The sequence below is a fragment of the Lutjanus erythropterus genome, chromosome 10, assembly GCF_056507025.1.
Source record: "Lutjanus erythropterus isolate fLutEry1 chromosome 10, fLutEry1.hap2, whole genome shotgun sequence".
In the NCBI taxonomy this organism is placed as follows: Eukaryota; Metazoa; Chordata; class Actinopteri; order Lutjaniformes; family Lutjanidae; genus Lutjanus; species Lutjanus erythropterus.
The window spans coordinates 6,404,372-6,413,831 of NC_139326.1; the positions used below are offsets into that span (position 1 = coordinate 6,404,372).

Sequence of the window (9,460 nt, forward strand, 5' to 3'; positions counted from 1 at the left end):
TGGAGACTCAAGAATGCTGTGCAATTGAAGTGTGATGTCCACAGTGAAACACTGCGATGGACGATGATATCATTGTGGGGTCTAAAAGGGTCTTTTTCTCAACACCACATGTACTTTACCTTACCTGGAGACAGTGCAATGAACAGCAGCAACAATTTCTTTTTATTTTCTCTCCCACATGTCAAAAACAGAACTTAGGCAACAACCCTAACCCAAATCTGAGGGGACACACTACCTCAAATATAATATATAAATAAAATAACATCAGTGCTATTACTCTGTAAGTGAAGTATGCTTTGGGGTGGCAGGATTGATGAGATGTTCAAAAGATAAACAAAACCATAATGCGGTCTGACATCACTTGGATCAGAGTATATTTATGTTTCCATAGGGACATTTTGCGCTCTCTGGGGGAAGTTTAAGCCCCTCAATACATAATCTGTATGTTAAAGGACTTTCGGCGCTTGTCACAACCATGAGAAATTGCACCTACAGGCAAAAGAGATAGTGGAGGCATGAACGGGAAGAACCGGCCATCTCCCGATGCTGGATTCAAGACATGTTGCTCCAACACGCAGAGAGCCTAAAGGGTTTCATTTGGAAAAGGTTTTCAGTAACATATTTTGTCCTCATAGTGAAAATTAAAGGATCAATTGTGTCAACATCAAAGAACTGATTCTCAAAATTTTGTTGAAGCTAAAAGATATATGACTGATGTATTATTGCTGATATTTAATGCTGCTCTTTGACGCTGAATTAAGTTGAAACAGTTTGTGAACTATTCTTAACTTAGGATATAACAACTTCTGTTCTGTGGTATTTTTTATCACTGACTGGTAATGAGAAAAGCCATTTGCTGCAAGCCTCAGTATAACTCCTTGGTGGTCAGGGGCAGTGAGCATAATTGTCATTTAGGCTGACGCTCATGGACATGCAACACCACCTAACTGATGTGCAATCTACAATTAAGCGTGATTACCCAACATGAAGTTATGGGTAGTTTGGGCTGCATGAGTGAAACCTGCAAAAACAAGTCTGAAGCCGTGTGTGTAATTGGCTGGAGTGTGGCAAAAAATATGATGACTCAGTGATGAGTCATTAACTTCGATCAGCATGTCACCACAACACAGCTGCAGTATGGCAATCAGCAGTCATGTTCACAGTTATATAAGTATTTTAAAGGAACAGTTCACACCCCAAAATATATGTTTTTCCTCTACCAGTAGTGCAATTTATTAATCTAGATTGTTTTGGAGTTTTGGTGATATCGGCTGTAGAGATGTAATATTTCCTATTGTTTATAATGCTTGTTTATTTATTGTCCAGTCCTTTCAATTTTGCTATAAACTTCGCTGCTGTAACACTGCAGATTTCCCCGTTGTGTGACCATTTTATCTTATCTCTATGCTCATGACAGCATGTCACCACGGGATAAAAAAACATCCATGCCATCACAGCCCTAGTAGAAAATATTTTATTTCCACCAAAGAACACCCACTGACCACATCACTGCCTGGAAGGAAGCTACTCACTGGACACGAGGCTCAGCAGATCAGACCAAAATCATTATCAATCAATCAATCAATCAATCAATCAATCAGTCATAGCACTACAGAACGTATTTTTGATTTGGCGGAGAATACTTGAAAAAATGCATTCGTTGGAAAGAATACATGGCTGCTAGACATGCAGAATGAAATGGACGGCCAATAAATATATGCATTGCAGGAAGCCATCATCAAGTTTAACAAAGCAAATTCTTAGAATTAACACCTCATTTCTTTCAGGGAATGAAACATTTGGAAAAACGAGTCATTACCACATGTACTGTAACGGAAATCAAATATTCATGAAAATGGAATAACACGGCAGATAGCTGACTCAAACTATATCTCTGCATAATAAAACGTCTGGCAGCCAAACCTGGCCACCTACAACAACTCTTCACCTCATCGCTGAATCACCAGAGTTCTTAACAGAGCTTGTTTTTCTTCTGCTTGAACTCGGGGCCAAAATCCACTGGATTGAAATGAACAAGCACTGGCTCTCCAGCAAGCTAATACTGAAAGAATGGCTGATGAACATAGCAGACGCAATACATTCAACTGAAAGCTCTGGCTGAGCTTCGATGCAAAGGCACACTCTCTCTCTCTCGCTCTCTCTCAAATGAACCACAGTGGCTGCAGGGGAATATTCCTGGCATGAATCACACTTGTCAAAGCTCTCGCTGGTGGCCATACACCAATGTGAACTTTCCACAGCCCTCGTCAGTGATGCGGTCTGCTGTTGACTCTACCCTGTGTGTGTCACGCGGGCAGTACCCTGACAGGCCGGCACCTACCTGGACACACACACCCACTGAATAATAAGGAGAAGAATGCAATAGCAAGCCCCTCCCTGGACTCAGCAGGGCGAAATAACATTCTAGACATTCTCCAAATCACACCCATTTGGTCAGATATAGCTGCAGTCACTAGGGAGATGAGAAAATAACATCAAACAATAACAAATGATGTCAAGAAGGGTGTTGGTTGAGGACTTTTTTTTCCCTTACACATATTGCTAATCACACATGTGTCATCAAAACAATTATAGATGAAGCCATACCTGTAATTTTTGCGGGTTACTCCCTTTTCAGTGTGAAAACTTCTAAGGCTGTACGCTCCTGTAGAGTTTCAGGCTGTAATGAAGCCTTAAAATATTACATAATCTCACAACTCCGATTCCAAAAAAGTTGGGACGCTGTGTAAAATGTAAACAAAAACAGAATGTAATTCTATTGCCATCTTTGTACTACTCAGCTTTATTGTTTTTTGTTTTGAATTTCATGCATGCAGCACATTCCAAAAAAGTTGGGGCAGGAGGTTGTTGATCTCTGTCTTTCTCTTTGCTTGGTAGAGTCTTAACTTGGATTTGTAGATGCGGTGACTGCCAACAGTTTTTCAAGGGAAGGAAGAAAAAAAAAAACAGAGACTTGCAGATTCTGCCTGATTTTGATTTGATTATTGAAACTGAATGCTCATTTTGATTTAATGTTTAAATTGTGACACTCCTGTGACTGATGCCGCTTCAATGATACTGTCACCTCTTAACAAATTAACCTGTTTACCTGCTGCTGTTCCAAACAGGTTTTTTTGAGCATTTCACAACTTTCTTCAGACACCTGTGATGTAGTTCACTTCTCTGTCCTCCAAGCTACATTAATTAAGGTTAATCGCTTCCACGTGGCGTCACAGGTGGGGATAGGTCGATGATTAGATGGTGAAACTTAATAACTGGTTCATATCAGTCTTTTGTTGCTCCAGTCCCAACTGTTTTGAAATGTGTTGCAGGTATCAAATTCAGAACAAGCATTTATTTACAAAAATCAGTGAAGTTAATGAGGTGAAACATTAAATATCTTGTCTTTGTCAGTTTAATATATGCAAAAAGGGATTAGCTGCTATTGTAAGAACTCCACTGTACAAAAAGACAATGTCTAAGATTACCCATCATCCCTTTACTACTGAACTTTGCTACATAACAGTGGATTGGAGTGTGTCCACAGGGAAGTAACAAGACAAGGACACTGTGGTCCTGGTTCCACTTATCTCCCTCTGCATCATCATCATCATCACCATCATCATCATCTGGAGATCATGTTACTGCTGTTCACACTGACTGCACACTGTGCTGCTCAGCAATCAGTTGAGCTCACCACATCCTCTGCACGCACCATTAGGCCCTGCTCTCAAAAGACACACCAACCAGCACTTTGTTCATTACAAGCGCACTCTTGAAACATACTGCTGCAACGGTGCACCCCACCTCGTTCAAAAGCATGTTTGATGCTTGTAAGAAGCACCTCTTTTGGTAAAGGTGGAGACGTCCTCCTGCTGTTTCTACCAAATCTGATGCAATGTGAAAGAAAGAACAGTCAGAACCATCCTTCCTCTGTCAGCTAAAACTGAAAAACACCGCCAAAAAACCACTTTCCTCAATCAGACCTGACAGACAACCAACTTCCTGCATAACCAAAACACATGTTTCAGAGAAAAGGCCCTAAACTAAATAAAAAACATACCAACACAGTAGTACTTAACAAAACTAGAAGACTAAAATGTTCCTCTGCTTCAGTTAAAACCTCAATGCAATTGTAAAACAAACAAAAAATTCTTTCCCTGAATTAGAAGGTAACAAGTTGGCCTTTTCCCTGTTTTCTTGAAAAGCCACCACCACTGCCTCGCTCTATCCAAAATTACAGTGGTCTGTTTTTGGTTCCTTGATGGCTTTAGCCTTCCTATCCAATCTGAGTAAGAGCAGCAGAGTGTTCTCTCTGACAAAAAAAGCAAAAGCCATCAGGAAACAAACACAATATAAAGTGAGAGGAGGGAAAGGTACAGCACACACATGAAAGGCACCATCACAATGGGGAAGGTACACAAACAGCAGGCGGCGGGGGTTCGGGAATATGAGGTTTCACTAGGACTGTTCTGGATTATACATGAACTCTGAGATAAAGTATTTTCCCACCTGCTGAGCTCTGCACAAGCCAGATCTATTTATCTCTGAACAGTTTGATTAAGTGATCTGGAGGAACAGCCATGTCTAGACAACTTTAACCCTCCATTTGGTAAAATATTTTGTCATGTTTTTGTCATAAAACAGACCAAGTATACATAATCGGAAGATATTTTCAGGAAATATTTTTTTAGCGTACACACTTTAGGGTGCATCAAATTAAAGCAACACTGTACCATAATGGTCAGGAACTTAAAAAAGACAGTTATTGTTTATGTCCATTTATTTTTACGTGGTGTTCCCAAGTGGACATAATAAACATGATAGGAGAACTATTAGAGGTGAGAAAGTCCACATTTGGACAGTGTCGAGGGAAGGCTCAAACAAACTTCTCAGAAACAAGTTTCTCCCAGGAGACTGGAGTTTCAGTCCTGTGTGGAACCAAATGTTCAACATAAGAGTCATTTAAGTTTTGAGTTAATTTCAAATCTCTTTATGGATGTGCCTTCTGCCTAAACCTGACCAAACTGTGACCATTTTATGATGTAAACTATGTGTGTCACTTGAGTGATGTCATGCCAGGGACATACCTAAAGTAGTTATTTAATCCAAACCACAATTTAAACAGTTTTCAATTTCTTAATTATCAAATAAAGTACATTCAACAATTAAAAATTAAACTTTATTCATCTAATGATGTGAATCAAATGTTTCCTGAAATGCAAAATGACTGAAAACGAACATTTTTGTGATGAGATATGATAGAGGAAGGCCACAAAAAGGATCCAACATGACCTCAAGATAGTCATGTGACAGATTAAAACACTACTAGCAGTTTCCTTTGGGCCCTGACTCTTTTTTACAAGTATTGCACCATGAATGAGGATGCACTGTGTGAATGGGCTAAAAATGGGCGTTGCCCAGAGGCAGCACTGTACCACAGAGGGTTAAGGGAAGAGAACAAGTGATTTACAGTCCTGCAGAGCTGGCTTGAACTTGAACCACAGCAGACCTGCTCATTCAGAGGAGCAGAGAAGATAACAGCTTCACCAATTCAACTAATGTGACATAAATACTAACTTAAAGTGTCCAGAGGTTGCACCTGGTCCAGCCCCTCCACAAATCACACTCCTGACTGCCTCATGTGTACAGACAACCTTCCCTGCTCAGATGAAGTGACAGGGTGCTAGAAGTATGCACTCTGTGTGGGCTGAACTTTTTCTAGTCATTTGGACTGACTTGCAATTTCCACTTCTATCATGCATCATTAGCCAAAGCAGCTCTTTTGTGGGTGCTGCGCACTTTAATTGCGCACATACTGTACTTGGCATCAGTCATCATTTAGCAAGGCTTCACTGCATTCCCCGAGGTTCCCACACTTTTTATGGACAGATACAAGTCTATCAGGTTGAATAACTACAATTAACCTGCGATAAACCACACCATGTTCCATAGAAATAACAACACAAAACATAGTTTCATGCAGAAATAAGCTTTACCAGGGATTCTCAACCTTTCTCAAGTCAAAGACAACCACAATAGATCCACATTAGACCACAGATATGAGGCACTGCTGTAGAATAAACTATGCAACAGTATAGCTAGGCAATACAGACGCAATCGAAATATTGCAGCATTTTTGACTTGGGCACAAAACGAACACCAGCCACATCCTGGTAAAATATGCAGTTGGCAGGTAGATTTTTTTCACTCACCAGCCAACAGAACAAAAGGCTGCTAAAATGTGAACATGCACAAGCCATGTGGCCAGAGGAAAAAACAATAATTTTGCATCCTGTTTTTGACCAAAAACTGCAATATTTATCAATATTGTGACAATATTGTAGGCATGACTATTGATGCTTTCACAAAATATTGACACAATGAGATTGTTTGATACATAATCATCAGTAATATAATCACTAAGTAGGTAAAGGTAAATAACAGGTACAACCGTCTGGTCTTGTCTAATATCACATTATCGATACAATATCAATATATAGCCCAGTCTTAACATGGACCCCCAGTTTGAGATTTGTTTGTCTTAAGAAATTCCATATAAGTGATCATAGTAAATCAATTATCAACCCAGGATAAATAAATACAACCATTAAAAATATAGAAATTACAAATAAAAAACAGCCAGCCTAATTTCTTCCCTTGTTGTTCCAACTTCCAAAAATATTTTGACAATCGATTAATCGGTTTGAATATTATTTAAAGCCCCACTAACTTTAGACAACACTTGTAAGTTATTAAACATTTATCAGTAAGAGCTTGTGGATTTTATAGTCATACAAAGCTGCCACTCATATCATAATGACAAATAATTAGTGGTGGAAAGTAACTAAGTACATTTACACAAGTAATGTACTAACTAGTATAATTCTGAGGTGCTTTCCTGGAGTATTTTGCATTTTATTCTCCTTCATACTTCAACCCCACTCCATTTCAGAGTGACACACTGAATATTGTTGTTGCCAACTATTTTAAAACCGATTAATCAATTTGAGTGATAATTTAAAAAATAAGTAAGAATTCTTATTCCAGCTTCTTAAATGTTAATATTTCTTATTTCTTTACTGCTTTGTGATAGTTAACTTAATATATTTGGGCTGTTGGCCAGAAAGACATTTGGGGATGTCATTTTAGGCTTTGTGACACAATAATTGACATTTTTCACCATTTTTTGACCAAACAACTAAATAATCTTTAGTTGCAGGACTATATTCTAGTCCTCCTGTTGCAGTGGACTCTCTACAACTCTCTCAAGGACCCTTGCTGGTTCCCAAACGCCAGTCTGAAAACCACTAGGCTGTAGGATTAAAAAAGTGAAAAAAAGACTGTGCTCTCCTTCAGCATCCCCAACAAATAAGCATTTAACTCACCGGAGTTTTGATTATTTGAGCTGCACCAAGGACATCAGACTAAATCCAGCTTCTTGAATTGTCCAACAGAGTTTAAGCAAGTTGAGACACTTTTGATAATGAGTCTAACGTGTTCACTTACCAAGGTGAGCTCAGCGTGAATTAAGGCGCAGTCTCCACCTGTTAATTCTCTGAACACACACCCAGCAGCAGGCAGCAGGTCCCAGTTCAGCAACAACGGCGTCCAAAATGCGAACAAACAGGCAGAAAGCAGCTTTATGTGTCCCTCCTTCCTTCTTGTCCCTCTCTCTCTGTCTGTCTGGCTTCTGTTGTCTCAGATGCGAAGGTGTCACGCACGAACACCACCTGTGGCTGCGCGCGCAGTGGTATCACTGGTTTGTCCGACCTCGCGGTGCCATGTGCTATTACCAAAATAAAAGCTTTGACACAGCAGTCAGTCGGACAGACGGCCCGGGGCGTGTCCCATCACAGAGGAGGCAGGACAGGACAGGAGGGTGCCGCGGTGATAATTGAGCCATTTATCCCAAAACTCACTGCGGCTGCGTCCTGTGTCCGCGCGCCACCTGCTGACGGCGCGCGGCACAGCAGCACGCGCTCCTACCGGAGCCACACCTGAGATGTAGTTCACCTCTCTGTCCTCCAAGCTACATTCATTAAGGTTAATCGCTTCCACCTGGCGTCACAGGTGGGGATAGGTCGATGATTAAATGGTGAAACTTATAGGCAGCATTTTATGTATGCTTTACCATTTTTCTTAATTAAAAATGTTCTGTTAGTTGTGCTCTATTTTTAATATTCTGTTCCACTCATGTATTTAAATGAAAAGGAAAGAAATTAAGACATATTTCAGAATAATTTAGTTTTACTTTAGCTTTAAATTTTATCGCAATGATAAACATATTTTTTAAATTACAAATTTCTGACAGTGTCACCAAAAACTGACATTATGTGGTCAGTACAGATGTTATGGCAGGTGTAGGCCTACATAATAAGTGAGTCACTAAGTGAATATGTTAAAAAAAAAAAAAAAAAAGATCTATGTGGTAAAGAAAAAAACTTTGTCTTTTTTTTTCTAATTTACTCCACACAGATCATAAACCCTTAAATGTAATACCACTTAATGAGATTGGTTGGGAAATAAATGTTTTCTTCTCAGCAACAAGCTAAAGTGGTCAGTGTTTCGTCTGTCTCTGTATAATATGTCTCTGGCTGCAACTCTTCCCTGCTCGTCAGCTGCAGTCAGTACTTACCTAAAGAGTTTGTTGAGTTGACATAAAAGCATTTAACAGAATAAACACATAAACAAAAGCTTCTCTCAGTATCACTCTGTAATGTTTAATTGCTTTTTAAAAAATTGCGTACCATAGACATGAAATACATTGTTTTATAAGCAAATATATATTATACTTTCAATTTGATAAAAGGTTACAATCTGTACAATCATCTCCTGTGGTTACAGAATATGATTCATTTTTACAGTGAAATAAATCATGAATATATCATATAAAATTGCGAAATGACTTCATGATAAGGATTTTCTAACAAGGCCTAGAAAGGCCACATTTGTCGAAGGTTGCACTGATACAAACATACAGTAGGCTAAGTGGTTGTGGAAATACTGTCAGTGAGCGTGTTAATTAACCCCGTAAGCACAGAAAACATTATAAAACCAGGCATTAAGTTTGTTCAGTGGAAAATTTAAAAGAGAAATGTCATGAAAGGTTAGATTTGGCAAGTACAGCGTTACTTAAAATACTTCAGAAGATCATTCAACCATTTGCTGTGGAGGATCTGTCGAGATTTAACTTAGAGCTGATCTTGTACAAACTTACAGAGGTTTGAAATTTAATTTCAGAGCAAAGCAACTTCTATGACATTTCAGAACAGAACATGATCTACCTCTTTACTGTCACCTTTGGCATCCCACTCCATGACTTAAAGGGATAGTTTGGATTTTTTGAAGCGGGGTTGTATGATGTACTTATCCATAGTCAGTGTATTAGTAACAGTAGTAGCAGTTGACATGGTCCTAGTTTGGAGAAGCAGCAGGAGTACCGGTGAAGAAAGCTACT

The 9,460-nt window shown here is 39.2% G+C and overlaps 1 protein-coding gene across 1 annotated transcript in view; it reads right to left on the reverse strand.

The window, feature by feature from the left end:
• pdlim2 (PDZ and LIM domain 2 (mystique)) overlaps nucleotides 1–7,840 on the reverse strand; it is a 56,164-nt gene extending 48,324 nt beyond the window's left edge. The window contains exon 1 of the mRNA XM_084728049.1: nucleotides 7,510–7,840. The gene's annotated coding sequence lies outside the window, so the exon portion shown is untranslated. The remainder of the gene's footprint in view (nucleotides 1–7,509) is intronic.
• Between the last annotated feature and the right edge of the window lie 1,620 nt (nucleotides 7,841–9,460).